This window comes from Aquarana catesbeiana, linkage group LG12 (assembly GCF_042186555.1).
Source record: "Aquarana catesbeiana isolate 2022-GZ linkage group LG12, ASM4218655v1, whole genome shotgun sequence".
NCBI lineage: Eukaryota > Metazoa > Chordata > Amphibia > Anura > Ranidae > Aquarana > Aquarana catesbeiana.
In genome coordinates, this window is record NC_133335.1 from 104600103 (window position 1) to 104625086 (window position 24984).

Sequence of the window (24984 nt, forward strand, 5' to 3'; positions counted from 1 at the left end):
TTAAAAAATTCTACAGGTTGCATGTTTTGAGTTACAGAGGAGGTCCAGTGCTAGAATTATTGCTATCACTCTACTGATCGTGGCGATACCTCACATGTGTGGTTTGAACACCGTTTTCATATGTGGGCGCTACTCACGTATGTGTTCGCTTCTGCACGCAAGCTTATTTTACCTTTTATTTTTTATTTTTACACTGTTCTTTAAAAAAAAAAAAATGTGTCACTTTTATTCCTATTACAAGGAATGTAAACATCCCTTGTAATAGAAAAAAAGCATGACAGGACCTCTTAAATATGAGATCTGTGGTCAAAAAGACCCCAGATCTCATATTTACACTAAAATGCAATAAAAAAATAAATAAATTTTGTCATTTGAAAAAATTCCCCCCCAAAAAATGGCCCTTTAAGAGCTATGGACAGAAGTGACGTTTTGATGCCGCTTCTGCCCTGCAATGATATGGAGATGGGTGGGCATCTTCCCCTCACTCGTCTCCATGTCAGGCTAGAGAGAGGATCTGATCGCCGCTACCGACGGCTCCTCTCCCGCCGCCGATTAAAATTGATCTTGCAGCGAATCCACCGCAGAGACCACTTTTATCTTGAAGCAGACCGCCCGCTGAAGAAGAGGAGCAGCTAGCTGCTGCTATAACAACGATATTCCTCTTCAAAGTACCAACGTATAACGACGGTGGGCGGTCCGGAAGTGGTTAAACTAGACGGACTTGTGTCTTTTTTTCAACCAGACTAACTATTATTTTGCCAAATACTTTAGTGGTAGCAATGAAAATGCTACTCTAGATCCAAGTATCCTCACTTTTTAAAGAGTAAGCTCACCTTTTGGACATACAGTAAAACATACTTGGTAAGTAATACCTGACAAATATGTGTATTTACCATTTCTGCTGTTTTTCTTTTTACGTGCTGTGAAAGGGGTTCTGGTTTCCTAAAAAGACTGTAAATTATACCCAAATTCTTGTCAAGACTGATATATTTATTATCATCAATAATGAGGATAAGTTAATTACACTGACAATTTGATACAGTTTGTCATGACTAATGCTACATCCTATGACCATTACTTCACTGTCTCTGCACTGCACTGCGCTCCGAGCCCACCCAGTTGTGTGAGAATAGCGAATGAATATTTGCTATTCTCACACTGATCCTCCTCCCAGCCAATCAGGAAGCGGGACCCGTCACTCGATTGGCTGAAAGGACAGGCTATCATATTGGACGCCTGGGAGGAGAAGGGAAGAGACGCACGGCAGAAGCAGCGGTGATGCAGAGGAGGAGGAGACGCCCACCTGTCGCCGTTGCCTGTAGGAGCGCTGCCCGTTTGCAACCTAGATGGGGTAGGTGCTGGGCTGGATAACCGACCACGAGACCCCCTGGGTGGGTGGGGGTGCGGGTGACCCAATTGATTTGGGGGGGTGACACCGGCCAACCGAGGGGGGGTGGTTGTTTGCCGTCCCCCCAAAACCACCAGCCACTACTGGCGTGAAGGGATTAAGGCAACCATAAATATAACCAAAAATTTCTCATTTCGGGACAGTGGGAAGATCCATGCAAATCATTGCTTTCTTTTCTTCCCTGGCTAGATTTATATCCATTAAATGGTCATCATTAGTAAAATGTAATGAAACAGTTATGTCCTAAGCCCTACTTCATAGAAGCCATACACTGCACTGATGATGACCAACTAGCCTAAAACAGCTGTATGCAGTTTGGAATGCATTGCTGTATAATATTGGGCTATATTTTCATTATACGTCACCAGATTTGGATGTACATCTGGGAAGGGGGCAAAAAGCAATGATTTGCATGGCTCCTCTCACTGTCCTGAACTGGGGGAAATCATTTTATTTTGAGATATATGAAGGAATGAGACATGTGACTTCCTTCTGTTTTATACAGGCTTTAGCGTGCTAGATCTAAATAATAATAGAAACTATTTTCTCATTGTCTTATGATCTTGAGTAGCATGTCTGCATGACTGAGTCAGGAGGGAGTCTTTACTAGCCAGGTTGCTCATTTTTAGAAAATTAAAAATACATAAAGAAATAAGGAGCAAAAAAAAACCTCCCAAGACTGAATAAAACAAATAAAGAACATCTCCAGCAGTATATAATTTTTTAGTGTATAGAATAGTTATTTTCGTAAAGGGCCTAAGATTCACAGTGCTGCACTGTGACAGCTGACTAGCATTTTAAAAATGCTTGTAGCACCCTCTACCATAGGTAGGTGCTAGAGTGAGGATTTTGGTAAGGAACTGTCAGCACAGGTAAATTTAAGCAGGCCTATGCTGCAAGCTAGGCCTGTTTGTTTTTTATCTGGGGGCAGGGAGTGGTTAGCGTAGCAGTGGGTGTGACCAACTGTACTTAGGTTCTGAGGCGCCTCCTCTGCTTCCAGTGAGAATGTTCTGGAAGAGGGGCAGGGCCTAGAACTGGAGTGGCAGGCAGCTCATGTGAGGAGCCCTGACCAATCTCCAACTGGAATTGGCAGGGGGCAGGCCTCCCATATAAGCTAAGGTAACAGGCCACTGGGAGGTGTTGTCAGCTGGGAGAAGTGGAGAAGGGAGTACTAGACAGCAGCAGGAGGGCACCCCCATCTGGGGGGGGGGATGCGCTGATCGCGGGAGGAGGCCCGGGAGAGCTGTGAGGGAGCTTCACCCTTACATGGTCATGGGTGAAGTCCTCATTATTACACGGTCATTGATGAGGAGTTCCTGGAGCAGAGGGGCAGGAGAAGCTGTAGGACCGTACAGTCCAGTTAAGTTCTCCATCATGGACTCGGGGCAGATAAAAGTTGGTGAGTGTACCACAGTGGAGGGCTGGATGTGGAGACATGCCAGGAAGTCTGTAAGGGAACTTCGTCCTTACATAGACATGGATGAAGTCCTCATCATTACACAGTTATTGATGAGGAGTCTTGGAACAGAGAGGAGACTGTGGGGCATAGTGTCAAATCGATGCAACCTCGAGTGCGTAGGATTTGCAGCCTGGACTAGCTGGGAACCGTAGTCCACCGTTCAGCACATGCTACTAAACTACTAGGCCTCCGGGGAGAGGTACTGCAGACCTCTGGCCTAGTAGCAGCAACTAATCAGAGTCAGCATTAGAGACTATTCAGAGTGGGTTCTTTTGCATATAGAAGAGGATGTGACAAGAAACAAATAGAAATAGATAATAAATAATAGATAGAAATAATGTGCTACAAAATAAGTTTGTGCAGGATGGAAGGATTCCTGGGAGCAATAGTCTGCAGGAGTTACGCAGAGGAGGAGCAATAATCTGCATGGTGATGCAGGGAAAAGGCTGTAGATGTTATACATGCGCATCATTTCTTCAAGGCTCAAACAAAGTTCTAATCTATAAATATGATGGCAAAGTAATTTGATCTATGGGCATCCCATATACCCTTTTCTCCAACCAAGTTATATCCCCCGAATAAACAAAAACAAAACAAAGCAAATGACTGTTCATTGTCTCAGAGGTGATATATGGAGGTCTGGCAGCAGGGTAATATGGTGGATGTTAGTTACTAGTGGCAACACACCGCTACATGCTTATTACTGCACTTCATTTTTTATTTCATTTTTGCTAACAGACTTCCTTCCTGTAGTAGAGATATTTTTCCTTTTCCCTGAAGTAAATGAGTCATGACTGAAGGAAGGAGACATGTGGCTGATTTGTTGCATTGGTTAACAAGCTCTGCACTGAGCCTATCCTCCCTTAAAAAAAAGTATAATTACTGAAATATTCACTGGTCCATATGTAATGCATTTTTGTAACATTTCTTGAACAGAAGAAGACAATAATCAAAATCACTGTTTGGTAAAAAGGATTCTAATTACCGTATGTAGTTATTAAGGGCATGTTAATTGGCTAAGTGACCACCAAATTCCTATAAATGCCTAGATCTGTTTCTGATGCTGCAACAATGGCATTTTTAGGCAGATGAATAGTAAATTTCTTGGAGCTGTCCTGTAGTACAAAATCTAATGAATACCTCATGAAGGTTTTTTTTGTGTCTGATTATACAGTGTTCCTTATTTATTGCGCATCTTACCCATCTCATCAAATAATAACTGTAATGAATGTGTCCTACAAGTTGGTTCCTAATTAGTGATGTCTAGGAACTACAAACCAGTTAGCCTAACGTCAATAGTTTGCAAGCTCTTGGAGGGGATGATAGGGGACTATATACAAGATTTTAGTAATGACAATGGTATCTTTAGCAGTAATCAGCATGGATTCATGAAGAATCGTTCTTGCCAAACCAATCTTTTAACCTTCTATGAGGAAGTGAGTTGCCATCTAGCTAAAGGAAGGCCTGTAGACGTGGTGTATCTGGATTTTGCAAAGGCATTTGATACAGTTCCCCATAAATGTTTACTCTGCAAAGTTAGGTCTGTCAGCATGGACCATAGGTTGAGTACATGGATTGAAAACTGGCTACAGGGGCGAGTTCAGATGGTATTGATAAATGGGGAGTAATAGGAAAGGTCCTATGTGGAAAGTGGGGTCCCCCAGGGTTCCGTCCTGGGACCAATCCTTTTTACTGTATTTATCGGCCTATAACACGCATAGGCATATAACACACACCCTAACTTTAAGAGGGAAGTTTCGGGAAAAAAACGTCCACAGGAAAAACTTTCCACAGCCCCCTGAAAAGTACACAGACCCCTGCATAGTAAACAGACTCCTGCACATTACACAGACCCCTGAACAGTACACAGACCTGCTGCATAGTACACAGAGCCCCTGCACATTCAGCAGACCCCCTGCATAGTACACAGACCCCCTGCACATTACACAGACCCCCTGCATAGTACACAGACCCCCTGCACATTACACAGACCCCTGCATAGCACACAGACTCCTTTCCCTGCACAGTATGCAGACCCCTGAACAGTACACAGACCCCCTGCACATTATACAGACCACCTGCATGGTACACAGACCCCTGCACATTACACAGACCCCTGTATAATACACAGACCCCTTTCCCTGCACAGTAAACAGCCCCATTTCCCTGCACATCACACAGCCCCCTTTCATCATAAAGCCCCCCTGCACTCCCAGGAGACCCCCAGTCTCCTGGGACAGCACTGCCAGCATACTCTAAAGTCGAGAAAACATCACTGCCAGCCCCTTCTCATTCACCGCTCCTCCTGTGTCACTTTCATTCGAAGCTTCTAAATACTTCAATGAACGCTGCTCCTTCGTGGACCCGGTCATGTGATTGCTCTCCTCTAATGTTTCATTGACCGTCACGTGACCGCTCTCTTCCTCCAATCAAAAGCTACACTCGAGGATGAGGCGGAGTGGGAGGAGGAGAGCAGCCAGAAAGAGCAGCGTTAATTGAGGTATTTGGAGGCTTCGGTTTACATTGAGAGTGAGACAGGAGGAGCAGTGTATGAAAAGGGCTGGCAGTAATGTTTTGTTAACTTTAAAGTATACTGACAGTGTTGTCCCAGGGCCAGGAGAGGTGGGGCAGCTGGCCTGGACCACCCAAACCCCATCCCCCATTGGTAAAAAAAAAAAAAAAATTGGCGTATAACTTGCAGGTACTGTTTACACTCTATTTTCAGGGCAAAAAAGTGCGTGTTATACGCCGATAAATACGGTAATTTATTCATAAAGGACCTGGAGGATGGGATAAACAGCTCAGTTTCGGTATTTGCGGACCATACTAAGCTAAGCAGGGCAATCATTTCTCTGGAGGATGTGGAAACCTTGCAAGAAGATCTGATCAAATTAATGGGGTGGGCAACTACATGGCAAATGAGGTTTAATGTAGAAAAAGGTAAAATAATGCATATGGGGGCAAAAATATGAATGCAATCTACTCATTAGGGGGAGAACCTCTGGGGGAATCTTGGATGGAAAGGGAACTTGGGGTCCTAGTAGATGGCAGGCTCACCAATGGCATGCAATGTCGGGCTGCTGCAAGCAAAACCAACAGAATATTGGCATGCATTAGAAAGGGGATTAACTCCAGAGATAAAGCAATAATTCTCCCACTCTACAAGACTCTGGTCCGGCCTCATCTGGAGTATGCCATCCAGTTCTGGGTACCAGTACTCAGGAAAGATGTTCTGGAACTGGAGAGAGTGCAGAGAAGGGCAACAAAGCTAATAAAGGGACTGGAGCACCTTAATTATGAGGAAATATAACAAGCATTGAACTTATTCTCTCTGGAGATGAGATGCTTGAGAGGGGATATGATTTCAATGTACAAATACTGGTGACCCCACAATAGAGATAAAACTTTTCTGCAATAGGGGAATTAAAAAGACACGCTGCCATTCACTAAAATTAGAAGAGAAGCGGTTTAACCTTAATCAACGTAGAAGGCTCTCTACAGTAAGAGCAGTAAGAATGTGGAATTCTCTTCCACAAGCAGTGGTTTCAGCAGGTAGCAAAGATAATTTAAACGACCTTAACATACAGGGATATACAATGTAATACTGACATAAAAGCACACACACAGGTTGGACTTGATGGTCTTTTTTCAACCTCACCAACTATGTAACTATGTCAATTATAACTGCCTTCCCCTTTTCAATTAAATGATCGATGATAAAATAATGTTTTCTAGTCCAGTGTGCAATCAGCTGGTGTTAAATTTATCCATCTTTCACAGACCGGACCAACATTACCTAAACACTCCAGAACATAATATATATTATTTCCCAGTTTACTAAACATTGTAAGAATCACCTTTTTCTTATACAAGCAAAGCAAGCATTTCACCTCCAATTATAAACACGGCACCATCATTATTGTAGTTGTAATCTTCTCTTATTGATTGGTTTAAAAGCCTTTGTTAAAATCTAAAGTCAGTAACCCGTGTTTTTAACACGGGTTTAACAATTGAATTTAACAACTGAAATTATTTTCTGGAGCCATTAATGTGTGTTAGAATTGTGCATCAATAATGACAGTCAATTGTCTCTGTGATAAAGGAGCCCGCAGTGTAATTGTCAGAGAGAGCACCAGGGTATTAACTGATCTACTTTATAATCCGTGAAACCAGATCTTTGTTTTTGGTATTTTTTTTTTTTTATTTTCTTTGTTTTCTTTCATCTTTTTGTTTGTTTTATTTCTTTTTTTGTACTTTGTCCTTTCTTACCAATTCATATACTCCTCCTAGAAAAAAACAATCAAACACTAAATAGGATGAACCAGCGTAGAAGCTGACCTCTCTCTTGGTAGTCTGATGAACAGAGAAATTGCCTGTTTCTGTAGCTGTACACTCCACCAGGAGCTGTGTGACAAGCAGTTTTGCTTGAAAACATAGATTCGGGGGGCAGGAGGCGGAGCCTAGCGGAGCAGACATGCATTGTTAGAGCTCCACACCGCTGAGGAGAGAAGAGAAGGACAAAGCGGAGCCTGCAGACTCAAAAGGTATCCATTTAAACCTTTTTGCCCCTGGGAACAAACTGTGAAAGTTTGGGCAGGAAATATGGTACTGGGAGGAAACCGTGGCAGAAATAAAAATCACCTCACAAAGAGCTCACAGGCACTCACTGCAGCTGAAGCAGCTCCAGTCACCTCACAAGATACAGCATCAGGGCGCTCTCACAGACAGAAAATGTCACAGCAAGACTCTCCATTTGAGTCAGACACAGAACAAATCCTCTCACAAACTTCTCCACAAGCCTCCTCAGTATCCCCAGTAATATTATTACAATTTGAAAAGATGCTTCATAAGGCTTTAAAACAAACCTCAGACCAAATAACAAAAAGCCTAACCAAAGAAATAAGAGAGCTGGGAAACCGCACCGCAGCCTTAGAAATAAAAATGGATGAAATTGAAATTACAACCCAAGAAATTATAACAGAATTGGAACAATTAAAAGAAGAGAATTTAATACTTCAAACTAAGCTCGAAGATTACGAAAATAGAGCCAGACGTTCAAACTTGCGCATAAGGGGAATACCTGAAACTGTGACAGACCTGCAATCTACTATTACTGCTCTATTACAAGAACTAAAGCCAGATATCCCTATTGACCGTTTAGAACTGGACAGAGTACACAGAGCCCTCACAGCCAAAAAGAAAGATGGACCCCCACGTGATATAATCACAAAATTTCATTATTACAGAACGAAAGAACAAATACTAATTGCTGCAAGAGAAAAAAAGGAACTTAATTTTCAAGGACACAATTATCAAATTTTTGCTGACCTATCCCAACTTACTATTACTAAAAGACGATCCATGAAACCCCAACTAATGGAACTGCAACGCCACAACATTATGTATCAATGGGGCTTCCCCTTTTCAGTCAGATTTAACTACCAAGGTACAATTTACAGAAGCAGATCAGCAGATGAACTACAACAAACGCTTTTAAAATTAAATCTGACAGAACCCACAAGCAGCAACACTTCCACACGCAGAAGAATGGCATCATCTTCACCTTCAGGCAGCACCCAGAAAATTTCAGAACAAAATGGGAATCATCATTCTCACAAAAGAGGCCGTTATGCCACATCATCCATGGACCAAGAAGATTCAATGGACTGACATCCTAATTCCTGATATCTCTTCATTTATTATACTAAGAGATGGTTCTCTATAAAAAAAACCTGTATTTATAACTGAATGTAACTGCATTCTGATAGTCACACACTGTGTGGGATCATGTTACATTCCAGTTATATTTCTTATTACTTCTGATTCATATAGCCTTAGAATATATAAGTGAAATAAGGAAATACTTGTTCAGTTATATATTATCAGGTAATAATAATAGATTTATTACTTTTTAGGACAAATATGTTCAATAATCCAGAAGTAATGGAAGCTTTTTCTTTCTTTTCTTAAAACAAATATATTATTACCTAACTAGTTCCTAGAATTATGTTTTTGTTTATTCTAATCTGAAGCAATACAACCTCAGTTTTATGAGTTAACATATCTAAACAGTTACATATGAATAAAATATGTAATTGTTTACTCTAAAAGGGTTAAAATCCCAAAATAATTCAAACTATCTTCATCAATACCAAAGTTATTAACAGTACCTTTCTAACTGAATTATTTAGCCTAGGGCAAGACTAACCATATACAACCACCCTGGAATAAATAATTTCAACAAAAACTATATTCTGCACTCCAATTAATGAAACATCATTTTGATGTCTTTTGACATAGCACTTCTCTCCTGTAAGCGGAAGATCCGTGTACCCCCATTAGCCCTCCTCATTCTCCCAACCATATTATGTGGGAGTGTGATGAAGGCACTTATTCCCCTGAGAGAGATATTTATTCTCTTTCACGGGTAAATTGTGATTACTTGCAAAAAATAATTTATACAATGTATCATCTAATCTCATATGTTTTTTGTTTACTCTTTACTCCAGAATTCACTGGTTTCTTTTCTATTTATTCATCTCTTCAGTCCACACAGGTTGATCTGCGCAGTCAGCTCTGCATAACAAAAAGTAAGTCAAAACTATTTGATCTATTGCCATGGCACCACTGAATGTACTTTCCCTGAATGTTCAGGGAATAAATGTCCCTCAAAAAAGGACCAAAGCCTTCCGTACTTTCCATAACAAGAAGGCTCACATAGTATGCCTCCAAGAAACACACTTCACCAAAGATTCTACTCCAAAATATATTTCTCCTTTTTATCAACAAATTTACACGGCTTCTGCCTGTACCAAGCAAAGGGGAACTCTAATTGCATTTCACCGATCCACACCATTCACCTTATCATCAGAAATGAAAGACCCAGAAGGTAGATACCTGATACTCATGGGTTATATAATGGATACAGCAATCACAGTGATTTCCTACTACGCTCCTAACAAACAACCTACACCATTCCTCTCACATATATTACAAGTGATTAATACACACAAAATAGGAACAGTGATAATGTGTGGGGATTCGAACCAGGTCCTCCTCCCATTTCTAGATAAATCACCTTTTACACCATCCAAAATAACCTCTAGATTACCTTTTTCTCAACTTCTTTCCAAATACAATCTGGTAGATTCATGGAGAGAAAGTAACCCAATGAAAAAGAAATTCACTTATTTCTCGCACCCTCATCAAACCTTCACCAGAATAGATCATATTTTTCTAACAATAGGAATGATACCAGAAATTATTGCATCAGATATAATTCCGATTCCGTGGTCTGACCATAATGCAGTATACACTACTATAGCCTCAGCCATACCAAAAGCGCATGACCCAACGTGGTACTTACCGGACATAATGCTCAAACACCCAATACATCAGATGGCCATTGAACAAGCTTTAAAGGAATACATATCAATTAATAATACAACAGACATCTCCCCAATAACACTGTGGGAAGCTCATAAGCCTGTCTTGCGTGGTACAATACAAAGACAAATGGCACTATTTAAACGGGAACGCAAAAATCTAGCAAAAAAACTAGAACTCAATTTTAATGCAGCCTACATATCATTTCAAGATAATCCATCTCAGAGTACAAAATCTCATCTGGAAAAATCTAGATTGGAATACGATCTATTTCTCACTGAGTCAGTTGATAAATCCCTCAAACGCTCCAAACACAATTTCTACATGAATACAAACAAACCAGGTACATATTTGGCTCGGGCATTAAATTCAACTAACAAATCTTTCAAACCAATACGTTTGAAATTATCAAAAAATGTTTACACTTGTAATCCAGTTAAAATAGTCCATAAATTTCACTCACATCTTGCAACTTTATACAAGACAAACAATGAATTTAATCCTACAGAGGCTGAATCCTTCTTCTCAAAAATAACCTTACCTGAGTTATCTCAGAATCAAAAAAGCAGTTTGGATGAGCCTATAACTATAGATGAAGTTGCTAACGCCATAAAAGACCTAAAACTTAACAAAAGACCAGGCCCAGACGGCTACTCAGCTTTATACTATAAAACATTCTCAGAAATACTCTCTCCCATTCTCACTAAAACTTTTAACAAACTTCTAGATGGACATTCTTTTCGGCAAGAAACACTAATGGCAATTGTTTGTATGATCCCAAAACCCCTTTCTGATGATACTTCCTGTGTGAATTATCGGCCTATCTCTCTGTTAAACCTCGATATTAAATTATTAGCAAAAATAATAGCAAAACGCCTCAATAGCATTATAGGAAAATTAATACATAGAGATCAAGTAGGCTTCATGCCAAATAGACAGGCAGGCGATAATATACGCAGGGCAGTGTTATTGGCACATATTGCTAAAAAACGGAAAATCCCTTTATGTTTTCTATCTCTCGATATTAAGAGGGCATTTGACACAGTATCCTGGCAATATATGCAATATTCATTACAAAAATGGGGTTTTGGACCCCACTTTTTAACATGGATCAAAGCATTATATAATAAACCCAAAGCCTATATAAAATATGCTGGATACAAATCTGAAGCCTTTAATATCGAAAGAGGTACCCGACAGGGTTGCCCATTATCTCCCTTATTATTTGCCCTTATACTCGAACCCATGGCCCAATACATCAGAACAAACCAAACTATAACTGGCATTGAAGTAGGAGGTATTACACACAAATTATGTATATTTGCAGACGATATATTACTTTTTCTATCATCACCACAGGTCTCTGGTCCTAACTTAATACCAGCTCTTGATGGGTTTGCAGCCCTATCCGGCCTTATGATTAATCCTAAGAAATGCCTAGTGCTTAATATTTCACTCACAAACATGGAATTGATCCCGGCTAGGGCTGCACTCCCATTCACATGGGCAGAAAAATCAATCCCATATCTTGGAATTTATTTAACAGCATCTCATTCTGACTTATTCTCAACCAATTATCCTCCTGTATTAAGACAGATCACAAATCTAATAAAACAATGGTCGCAACTTCCTTTATCCTGGATGGGGAAGATTAATGCAATCAAAATGACTATTCTACCCAAATTGCTTTATCTATTCAGAGTCCTCCCTATTCCAATTCCTTCCTATTTTTTGAGAATAGTACAAAAAAGAGCAACTTCGTTTATATGGGGCTCTTCTAAACCACGTATACCTATACACACACTACATCTTCCCAAAAATAAAGGAGGCCTGGGGTACCCTAATTTTACTAACTACTACAGAGCAGCGCATTTGGCCAGTCTGTCCAAATACCATGCAAAACAGGAAATCCCATTATGGGTATTTATAGAGGCTTCAGAAAATGACCCTCTATTAATATCAAATTTATTATGGCTTGATCCTAAAGACCGCTTTAAAATTCATAATCCCATAACTAAACACTTCTTATCTCTCTGGGATAAACTAAAAACCAAATATCAGTTACAATCTCCACACAATCCTCTCCTTTCTTTTATCAGAAATCCGGCCTTTTATCCGGCATGGATCTACCCAAATTCTTTTAAAGCTTGGACAACATCAGGCATTCAGACACTAAATGACTTCATAGCATCTAAATCATTCCTTTCATTCCCATCGCTTAGAGAAAAATATGATCTACCAAACTCTGAGATATTTAGATATCTCCAAATCAAAAATTTCTATACACCATTCCTAAAGGGGGATACACCATTATCCCAATTATCCATTTTTGAATCAATCTGTACAAAAGATCGATTTGCTAAAGGTACAATTTCATCACTTTACAATCAATTATATGGAGTAGCAAATCTTAATAGACCCTCTTACGTTCAGAAGTGGGAGGAGGACCTGGGACGAACTTTAGAAGACACGGACTGGTCTAACATATGGCTCACATCTAAGTCATCTTCACCCAACATCTTAGCACTGGAGACAAATTATAAAGTCCTAACTCGCTGGTACCTTGTACCCGCTAGAGTGGCAAAATATTCACCTAATACCTCAGCTCTTTGTTTTCGAGGATGCCCAGAAATAGGCACATATTTACACATATGGTGGACGTGCCCAGTAATCCAAACCTTCTGGAAGGAAGTCTTCGTGATTGCATCTAAAATATTTAAAAAAATAATACAACCAGATCCATATTTAACTTTACTTAATCTAAAACCGGAATGGTTAACACTCTCTCAATTCAAACTAATGATCCAACTAATAACGGCTGCAAAACAAACAGTGGCCAAGGCATGGAAATCTCCTACATTGGTACTAGCAGAAACAATTCACAGAATGAATAATACAATGTCCCATGCTAAGATGGTAGCCATCGATCAAAATCAAATTCCAAAATTTGAAAAACTTTGGCATCCTTGGATAAAACAACAGTTCCTGTCAAACTTCAATGACTCTGTCCTGTTGCCATGGTAACAGATTAAATGACTTACAGAGACACCCATTCTAAGGCTTCAAAGAGAACTAAAAAGAATAATAAACTGACGAGCGGGACAACCTTGTGGACCATACCTCTACCTTTCAACCCTTTTTCTTCTTTCTCTTTCCTTTTCTCCACCTTACGATTAAAGCTCATTATCAGAATTTATTTGACCTATATACACTCTACTTGTAAACAATATGTATAGTAGGTATAAATCATTTAAATACCTACAAAAGTAACTAAGGAAATTATATATATCTTTAATTTAGGTTTACGTGAACCCAATGTTTAATATTTGAAATTTCATGATATTTACCTATATAAACCCTACTGTAAAACAATGAGCTTACTTTATAGATCCTTGTAAACTTACTTTATGTATCTTTATAACATTGTATACTCAATAAACTTCTTTTGACAAGGAAAACATAGATTCAAGAACAGATTTATAGCTAGGTATGATGGGCTCCTGTCTAGAGACACCAGTATAAGAAGGACATCAGCATTTGGAACCCCAAACTTGCGCCCACTGCTGAGATGACAGTGTCCATCTGACAATCTAAGTATGTACAACGCACAGTAGTTTTCTTTCAGCTGTTTACTCATGACATAAGAAAATGTTGAAATAAATATATACGCTGCGCTTTCAAATATACTCTTCACATTATATATATGTGATAACCAAAGTGCAAATATGTGCGTGAATCACACACCGTGATACATCCAGTAACTAGTGACTGTAAAAAGTGACAATAGTGCAACAAATAGTTATGAATACCTAAAAATGAACATATAAATGAAAATAAATAATCACACTAGTAAAATGTGCTATAGCGTTCATCCATATGGTGATTGGTTGTATTAAAATTATTGTTCATAAAATCATATAGTGTTCATAAAAATGTATAGTGGACTCAATCCACTAAAACATATAGATGAATAAAAAGTGCTTCTATGTACATATGTGTCATCCAATTATTTCAATTCAAAAGTGCTTCTAAAGTCCATGCGATTTGGAAACCGCTGTGTAGATAATCCAAAGCAAGCCGCAGTGATCCATGCGATCTGGAAACTGCTGTGTAGCAAACCACAGTGATCACACTCAACATTTTCTTATGTATTTTTTATATATAAGAAAATGTTGCCTGTATGATATTCATCCACTCTTTCCTCCATCTGATTTGCACTTGAATTTGCTACTAAAGAAAAGTGGTAGAGTGCCTGCTAGGAAGTGAATGTGGTGGCTGTTTGGGGATTGTGGAAGCAACTATAATACGTGTCTGTTTGGTGGAGGGGTGCAAACAGGTGGCTGTGGGCTGTTGATTGTATAGGCTTTATTGTTGAATGTACAGGCTACACAGAAGGAGGATACATTCGGGACAAAGGCGGGGTTCACACTATCTTTGCATGCTGCTCACAGCAGGTGTCTGGTGCATCCTGGTTCACCGTTTCAGGTCCGATTTCAGCCTGAATTTTTGTCTGAATTCTGACCTGAAATGGACCAAAAGACGCACAGGGCTCCTGTGCAAATTTACACCGGAGCCGCAGCAGAGATATGTTAACCGGCTCCATAGAGAGCAGGTCAAAATCCCCCGCTATTGCGAATTGGAATGCAGGGAATTCGCATCCAATTCGCAATAGTGTGAAGCCAGCCTTAAGGATATATACTGTACTTCTGGTTGAGGAGGATGTACTGTTGGATGGGAATATTACAGTGCCTTGAAAAAGTATTCATACCCTTTGATATTTTCCACATTTTGTCATCTTACAACCAAAAATGTAAATGTATTTTATTGGGATTTTATGTGATAGACCAACACAAAGTGGCACATAATTGTGAAGAGGAAGGAAAATGATCAATGGTTTTTACAGTTTTTTTTTTTACAAATAAATATCTGAAAACGCGTCAGTTTACCTTGGACGTTTCTCATCCTGCCTATGTCTACTGGTCAGCAGATTCTGCTGGATGAGGACAATGATGGACTTTATATTCTCTGCCTGATTTTATCACTTGTTTGTGAGTACATTATTGTATCTTTAATAAATTTCAGTGTTGCAAAGGTAATACGCAAGGCTAGTGCGCCGTCTGTCCTTGGTTCCTTTTAGATTATTTTCACTGGACTTTATTCACTTTTTTGTTCACTTGGTGATTTCATATCACTATTCATCTGCTTTGGCACTTTTTCAATTAGTTCAAGTTAGCGCCACTATTTACGGATGTATATATGTGATCTTGTGTTCATTTTTTGGTAGATGTGCTGATATTTATTTTTTATTCAAAGTTGCAGCTATATGCACTTACTTTCTTTTACACCTTGGCGCAATGGTGGAATCAATAGTATAGGTGGGCTTTGTTTTTAGATCCTGTGGTCTGATAATCTTATAAATGTAATCGTGAATTTGAATGCGTAAAAAATGTATGCATCATATTATTTTGACCTCTAAATATCAAGGAAGTATCCTAAATTCAAAAAATTGTGTTTTTCATATTCCTTTAATACTTAGAAGATCGACCTTGGTTCAAATATAGGATTACTACAGAGGCAGTTAATAACAGTGTTTAATGTCTATACCTTTTGTCGCTAAGAGTATCTACATGCCTTAAAGGACAACTGCACCTTTGTTTTAAAAATCAATATTGGAATAAGCTTAGCACATTGATTAATCAGCAGTATAGATGTTATACCTTTTTTTCACAAATACTACGATTTTGCCATGGACATCCTAACCTAACCAATGGCTCTACCACTGTGAGAGCAAGGAGAGGGGAGATCACTGCTGAAGACGGGCACAGCACTGGATCGAGAAAGGACTCACAACTACTGGGACATTTTTTACCTTAATGCAGGGAATGCATTAAGGTAAAAAATGTCTTGCTTTTAGAACAACTTTAATTCCATTCATCAATTAGAAAAAGGAAAGCAGCAGAACAGTGATTTGTTTTTGTTTTTTTGTCCACAATAGACAATACAAATTCTTGCTTAATTGTTCTGTTAAATGAAGGGTGAAACTTCGTTGTTTGCTATGGTCAACACGTTTGAACTGTTTTTTCCAGTTTTAGCAAATTCAGTGCTGGTATGGCTAATAATCGTTAACATTGCTGTAATTTACAGACTAGCTTGTGAAGGCTATTCAGTAATTTAACAAAAAGATAAATCAATAGATTAAATAGCATTTCAACTGAGGTTTGTTTTGACAGATTCCCCAGTTATAAGGAGTGAATAATAATATTCATTCATAGAACATGTTACATTGACATCAGTTTAACCTGGGACTTTCCTCAAGGCCACAATGATAGGCCTTGAAACAGTCTGACTGTTTGGGAACTGCAGAGGCTGCGGGTGACCCAGAAGGCTCTCAGTGTTTCCCAACCTTTTTTCCAATCAAGGCACACTTTAAAATATTAAATATATTAAAAGTGTAACTAAAGGCAAAACTTTTTTTTTTAGTTTTGGATAGAGTGGAGAGGGATTAGAACACTTGTCAATTTTTATTGCTGTCTGTGCCCCCGTTAAAGCAATTCACCCTCTCTACCTGTTTTCCATTATCATTGAAAGTAAAAGTAAAAGAAAATCCCACATTTTGGGTTTTCCCCAGAAAAGTAATAGGGGGGAAATCTTCCAGATAGGATAATAGTTTTGGTGACCTAGGGGTCCCTAAGGAATTCCCTTAATGTGCAGGAATTCCTCTCACTTCCGTTTTTGGCTATGGGACAGAAAGTGAAGGAAAATCTCTGCAATGGGACACAGTTGGTGAAAATAAATCTGCTAGGGGTTATAACTCTCCCTTGCTCTATCCAAAATCAAAGAAAAAGTTTTGCCTATACTTTAAGCACATAACACAGCATCATCCACACACGTAGGACACTCAATGTTACAGGTGATTTATTCTTCCAAAGCAAATACACCTTTGCACACCGCTACTGACTAGTATTCCAGTCTTTCTCTTCTCCCTCAGTTTCTCTCCTTCACTCAATGTGACCCCATTCCTACAGTCAGGGGCAGGGACGGGGCAAACAAGGATGTTGTACAGGTGCTTGACATCCTCATTATAACCAATTACATCATTGGTTGTTAGGATGTCGGTGGCTAGAAGGTTACAATGGTGAACAATGAAAATCTGTGGCTTTGTGTAATTAAAGGTAGGCTTGATCCATCCGTTGGCTTGTGTACAATTTTTGGGCATCTTTTAGGCATTTTGCCATGACACCCTGAAGAAACTTGAAGACCCCTTGGTTAAAAAAGGGCTACTCTACCCAACATTCCCATATGTGTTGAATTTGCAGCAAGATTGCTACCCTAATATATTTGTTTAGTATAGTCAAATCACCACAGCAGGCTGTGTGCCTCTAATGCTGCGTACATACGGTCGGACTTTTCGGCTACAAAAGTCCGACAGACTTTCGACGGACTTTTGGCGGACTTGCGGCAGACTTTCTAACGAACGGACTTGCATACATACGATCACACAAAAGTCCGACGGATTCGTACGTGATGACGTACACTGGACTAAAATAAGGAAGTTGATAGCCAGTAGCCAATAGCTGCCCTAGCGTGGGTTTTTGTCCGTCAGACTAGCATACAGACGAGCGGATTTCTGGGTCCGGCGTAGTTACGACGTAAAGATTTGAAGCATGTTTCAAATCTAAAGTCCGTCAGATTTGTGGCTGGAAAAGTCCGCTGAAAGTCCGGAGAAGCCCACACACTATCAGATTGTCAGCCGTATTTTGTCCGTCGGCGTCCGTCGGACTTTTGTAGACGAAAAGTCCAACCGTGTGTACGCGGCATAAGTATTTCTAATACAGATTGCCTACCTGTGTTTAGTTTCCCATGCAGCAGCTGATAGCAGGGTCTCCTTCACTACAGGAAGCTATTTTTACACACATGATTTTTGGCTTAATTTTTATCAGCAAAGAAGAAGTTAGATGAATTGACATCAGATTAACAAATGAGGAAGATCTTCAATTCACAGCATTCACATTCAACTTTCTTGGAAATAAATAATTAAAACACTAGATGAATCAATCACTCCCCCTTTGCAAATATGAATAATGAATCAAGGTTTAGAAGACAGATAGGGAAAGGTTGCATAAAGAAATCTTGACAATTGCTCTAGATGTGTAAAAAGGTAGATGTATAACACATGAGTAACAGACAATGTTCAAAGGCATGTCAATAGCACATGTGTAGCCATGTTTATCTAATGATATTATCAGCCTGACCTTGAAATCCTGTGCAGATTCAGATTCAGCACTTCTTTAACTCCATCTGAGTAACAAATTAATAGCTTCCTCTGTATAATTCGTGTACATTCAAAAAATGAATTTGAGCTGTGCATTTCGATACTATAATTTGTAACTGAATCACTGAACATTTATTTATTACAGTTATCTGTATAGAACTGTCAATTTATGTAGCACTTTACATATGGTACATTGACATTAGCCTCTGCCCATAAGGAGCTTATAATCTTCCCTATATCACATGAGCACACATACTAGGGGCAATTTAAACAGGATTCAGTTAACCTAAAAGCATGTTTTTTGGCGTGTTGGAGAAAAACCATGCAAACACAGGAAGAACATGCAAACTCCATGCAATTAGTGTCCTGCCTAAACCCCTAGTGCTGCAAGCCACTAAGCAAGCATGTTTAGCACACAACCACTGTCCCGTGGAGCTCAGTGTACAGTCTTGTCACGATTTGGGTGCTGGGTTGTGCTTGGCACTAGTGAGGTGTTACATCATTCCAGCCTGGTCAATCAATATGGCTAAGGACTTTGAACCAGTGGCGGCAAACCAACGACGAATGGGAAGGCGGCGATCTCCGCACGAACCCCCCCTCCCCATGCGGGAGAAGAAAGGGAAGGCAGCGATCAACCCCCCCCTCACGTGGGAGATGGACAGACAGAGGCCTCCTTACCTTAGGAGGCAGATGACAGGGATCTCACTCCTCGCTCCAGGGCGGTTGCTTCTCCTCCCGGCTGAATAGGAAGTGGGTCCTGAGACTTCCTGGCCAATCATGTCTAAGGTCCCACTTCCTGATTAGCAGGGAGGAGAAGCAGGAAGACAATAGTGAATATTAATTTGCTATTGTCACACAAGTGGGTGGGTTCATGCGTTCGGTGCCCTGCATGTAGATTAGGGGCCAGGCGCATGGATTAGGGGGGCGGCGCCCCTGCACCCCGTATGGAAGGGCCACCACTGCTCTGAACCTGTGGATATTGCAGTGCTGGAGAGGGTCACTTTGCTTTGTATATCCGTGATAATGTGCAAAATGTGCTGTGCATGTTTGCACATAATGGCAAAAAGCTCCTGGGGGACAAAAATTGTTCATTTTGTTTACCGTATTACTTACGCTTTAAAATAATAAGGATGTTACAGAAACAAAAGATACAAGCATGACTCCTTACAGTAGGAGATATAAACTGCTATAGCGTATGAATATTCACAAGTGAATGCCAAAACATCTTTTTATTGTGTGATATACTTCTGTCATTACAATCCTAAAAGAATAGTTCTCTGTGATGTACTTTATATTGTTATATGCAAGTCAAAATAAGTGCTTTGTGAAATGGAATGTATTGTTCTTTTTAGTTTCAATCTAATATCAGGTGTTCCTGAGGGAACTGCCCGTTTCCTCCTTTTTATAGTAGGCCTAGAAGGTCCAATAAGATCTAAAGCACAGACTTTGCACCCTAGTAAAATAAACTATTGGCCTGAATATCCTAATGGGAGGAATTTTGGGTACATTTGCTAGTGGAGATTTTAAACAAATTGTATCTAGACTGTGTTTAATAATGTCCAAATTGTATATATAAACACAATTCAGAGAAAGCAGTGAAGGCTACCTATGCTGCACATTTACCTGATATTATTTTAACCTATTTTTCACTGGTTGAGCTGACAAATTGAAAATGCAATGATTGTGGAAAGCGCTGAACCTTTTATTCAACCTTTGCAACTCTGCAAAGTATATTTTAAATGCCACTTTCTTGGTAACTTTTATTTTTTAGGTTTGTGTTGCCCTCCCCAAGCAGGGGATGACAAATGGCCCTCCCCAAGCAGGATATTGCCCTAAACCTGTGGGCAAATAAGGGAACCAGGACCTTCGCTACATACATCCAATGTACCGACAGGTATTTTCAGCAAAGGTCTCAACAAGGGTCCTGGTGGAATTGTCCCCATCTCTCTCCTTTCCTAACTCCCAGCCCCCCCTCATTTCCCATAGTCTCTCTTCCTATTTATCTTTTTTTCTCAGTTCTTCTCTACTTTTCTTTTCTTTCCTTTTTCTGCAGTATAAAGTATATTTCCCAGAAATGAAATCGCAGGATGTCCCCTCCCCAATTACTGTACATAACACCTATGCCGTGCTGGAACACTTGCACATTTATGGCATTCCTGATACTTCAGTGCACTTGCACTTGGATTTCACTTTATATACTATGCTATGCTGTGTATTTCATTATGTTTCAAGTTAATTTGTGTTTCTGTATATTGTTTATGAAAATTCTTTTTGACATAAACTAACTTAAATAGAAAGACATCACTGAAACAAGCAAGGTGAATATTAGTAACATTTTCACCTATAAAAGTGTTTTTCAACCTGCCTGGTATCTTTATTTACACAATGGCGACGAACTTCTAATGCCCCGTACACACGGTCAGATTTTCCGACGGAAAATATGTGATAGGACCTTGTTGTCGGAAATTCCGACTGTGTGTAGGCTCCATCACACATTTTCCATCGGATTTTCCGACACACAAAGTTTGAGAGCAGGATATAAAATTTTCCAACAACAAAATCCGTTGTCGGAAATTCCGATCGTGTGTACACAAATTCGATGGATAAAGTGCCACGCATGCTCAGAATAAATAAAGAGATGAAAGCTATTGGCCACTGCCCCGTTTATAGTCCTGGCGTACGTGTTTTACGTCACCGCGTTTAGAATGATCGGATTTTCCGACAACTTTGTGTGACCGTGTGTATGCAAGACAAGTTTGAGCCAACATCCGTTGGAAAAAATCCTAGGATTTTGTTGTCGGAATGTCCGAACAAAGTCTGACCGTGTGTACGGGGCATTAGAGAGAGTGACCACCTATGTGGGCCCTTTTGGGGGCAGGTAGTTGGAACATTGATGTAAACTGTGCTCAGGATGAAGGTCACACATAATTATGTTCAAATGGGTGACACCAATCCTCCACCAGACCCCCAAGGGTGTGTTCTCCTGGTTTATTGATGCACACTACAAAGGTCAAATTCACATGTACAGTAAAGTACAGGGCTCCTGAATCAACCAGGTGGATGCAATGAGCACTCAACAATCCGGTCAGGATTTTTCTCCCCAACAGCTCCTCAATTCAATGGTTCTTAAGCTTCAGAATGAAAAAAGAAGGAACTCCATAGTGCTGTTTGTTACAATTACCTTCTTTAAATAATATAATGCACTCACATAAAAAAGTAAAAGGATATGGGCCTTTAAAACACTGGGACCTGTTACTGCTTCAAACTGTATGGTTAACAGCCGCCGCTGCTGCAGCTTGATGTTTATGCCACTTAGAAATCGCTCTCTCAACAATATTTCGAGTGCTCTCTGCCGGACCAACAAGCTCCGCCCTACGCATTACATGTTAATGACGTCATCAAGGGCATGGAACTCAGTCAACAGAGAGAGAGAGATCTTTATACTGAATGTAAAGACACACCTCTCATGCTAATCCATATGTGAGGATCGATTCCCGCTGTTAAAGCAGGTACCCTTTGCAGTATGAAAAGTACTAAATGCACACATGGATCACACCATAGCTGCCATCCATGAGCCGTGACCATCATGTAATATCTCACTCGATGAAGCATACCATGAACGATCCTGCCTTGGAAAATAATCGCACACCGTCCATGATACCATCCTCTCCTGTAGTATATAAATAATCAAAAATACAGCATTACAATACCGGTAAGTATACATTATACCGATATATATAAAAATAAAATTAGAAAATAAAATATGCTCTATGCACTAAAATGGATAAAATATTATAATAACATGAGAAGTAAAATATTCATGGTTAAAATCATCCTAGAAAAATATGTATGATCACAAAGAAAACACAGAAAAACTAGTAATCAGTCAGATTATTGAATCACAGATAGCTAATGTAATAATTTAGATCTACTGTATATCAACATTTAAACCTAAACCTAAACATTCACGTTTAGATAATGCCCTTTTGAAATGTCCTACTCCAATGTTTGCATGTTTTTTCAACTCCCCAGAATTTGAGACCGCTAGGGCCTTGATTATAAAATTGGTGGAAATGTTTAGAACTGCTGTGCCCCCTGAAGCCTCTCTTGATGGTATAATTATGTTCCCTTATTTGGGCTGCTAATTTCCTAGTCATTCTCCCAACATATCTTTCTGGACTGAATTCAATTCTTCCAACATTCCTAGAAGCCACTTAACTGATGTTAATGCCTCCCAGTGGTCAATGATGGTATAGAGGGAGCTGACATCTGCTGAAACTAAAAAGCAGCCTGGCTCTATAGGATATCCTTCAACAGATTAAGCAAATGTTTAGTGTCTCTAATGCCGTGTACACACGGCCGGACTTTCGACGGACTGAATCACGTCGGACTTTTCTATGGACTTTCGATGGACTTCCGACAGAGTTTTGACGAACTTCCGTTGAATCGGACTTGTCTACACACAATCACACCAAAGTCCGACAGATTCGACCGTGATGATGTATGACCGGACTAAAATAACGAAGTTCATAGCCAGTAGCCAATAGCTGCCCTAGCGTCGGTTTTCATCCGTTGGACTAGCATACAGACGAGCGGATTTTTCGACCGGACTCGAGTCCGTCGGAAAGATTTGAAACATGTTCCAAATCTAAAGCCTGTCTGATTTTCGACAGAAAAGGTCTGCTGCAGGTCCGATGAAACCCACACACAGTCAAATTGTCTGATGGATTTGTTCCGTCGGACCAGTTTGGTCGAAAAGTCTGGCCGTGTGTACACGGCATAAGATATGATGTGGTGTTCTGCACCAGGGGCTGCAAGTAAAAGTCAACATTCTCACCCAACCTGGCTCACAGTGAGTTGATATCGTTCACTATGGGTCTGCCAGCCGGGTTATGTTGAGCTTTATGGATTTTTGGTTGGTAATAAATAATGGTTATTTTACAATCTGATGGGATCATGTATTTTTTTCTCTTTCTTGTTCAAAACTCTTAAAGGTCTACCCTCGTTCACCAATTGGACCAACTGTTTCTTTTATTCTAAGGTGGGATCTTTTCTGAGTATTTCATATATGTTTCTATCAGAAAGTGGGGCATTTCATTTCTTTACAGTGGTTGTAAAGGTAAAAGTTTTTTCACCTTAATGCATTCTCTGCATTTAGGTAAAAACTTTTTACATGCAGCTCCCCCCACTGCCCCCCTAAATACTCAACTGGGCTTGATCTCGGCCCAATACTGTGCACATCTCTCCTCTCTCCCGACTCTCACAGGCTTGGCTAAGTGCAGCGGGAGCCATTGGCTCCTGCTGCTGTCAGTCAAAACCTGTGATCAGAGAGTAGGGGGGCTGAGCCAGGCTGTATGTCTGAATAGACACCCAGCTCAGGAGCGTGCCCGCACAGAAAGTGGCTTCGTATGGGGGCACTCGGTGGGGATTGGGGCAAGATGAAGAGGATCAGGGCTGTTCTGTGCAAAACCATTGCATGGAGCAGGTAAGTATGACATGTTTATTGTTTTAATGAAAAAAAAATCCGCCCCCTATATCTGCTGATTTGATAACAACATCTTTCTTCTTTTCAAGGGGGCTGATGCCTCTCTTAACACAATTGAAACGTTTACTAGTCTGCATTTGGCTGGTGCACATTTATCCTGTAAACAGGGTGAATGTGACTGCAGAATACCAAGTGATAGCCACTGTATCTGGAGTCAGTGTCAGTACATTTTCCAGTTAATTCTTAACAAACAAATCAATTAGTGTTTTGCAACATGTAAAGTAGCAATAGTATAATTTTTACTACCACATTTTTTTATTGGAATGTAATGTTAGGTGAATATCAAGTTTGCAGGGTTTTAGTATCCATTTTGTCCTTTCATGTTATCTATATTGGCTTACTTGTGTTTACCTGTGTTTTTAAATATACCTTTTCAAATTTGGCTTGTGGTTCTCTATATTATGGTTTAGAGCAGTTTTATAACTTTCACTGAAAAGGGTCTTACTAAAGGTTTTTCCATTTCTTTGCCATCTTTTCTGTTATTAGTATGAGTTAATTATGGTTGCTGTGTCCGTGGTTTAAATCTAGCCATATATGGGCCAATTTTTTTCATTCAACCAGTAGGTTGAATGAAAAAACGGACTTGATTCCTCCATCCACACATGTGGATGCAGGAATCCTACCCACTGTGTCATTGTATTGTGACAGCAGGTAAACTCCCCTGCTATCAGAATACACAGTTCAGTGCTGCAGCCTATTGCCTGCAATGCTGATCGAGTGGAAATATATCGACAGGGTGGTTGAACAGAAGTCAATTGGTAGATCGACTTCTGTTTAACCGCAGTGGCCACACATGGATTGAAACCTGGCCAGTCCCTGCTGAACCAGCCAATTTTCAATCCAGCTTAAGAAGTGAGATAGCCAGTCAAACTAGCAAGAAAGGAGAGAGACGTTAGTTATGCCATTTGGCTGGA

At 39.9% G+C, this 24984-nt stretch overlaps 1 protein-coding gene across 17 annotated transcripts in view; it reads left to right on the top strand.

Annotated features, from left to right (window-relative positions):
* The window catches only part of SRCIN1 (SRC kinase signaling inhibitor 1), a 1023634-nt gene that overhangs the window by 375671 nt on the left and 622979 nt on the right, over window positions 1-24984 (top strand). The gene's annotated exons all lie outside the window — the stretch shown is intronic.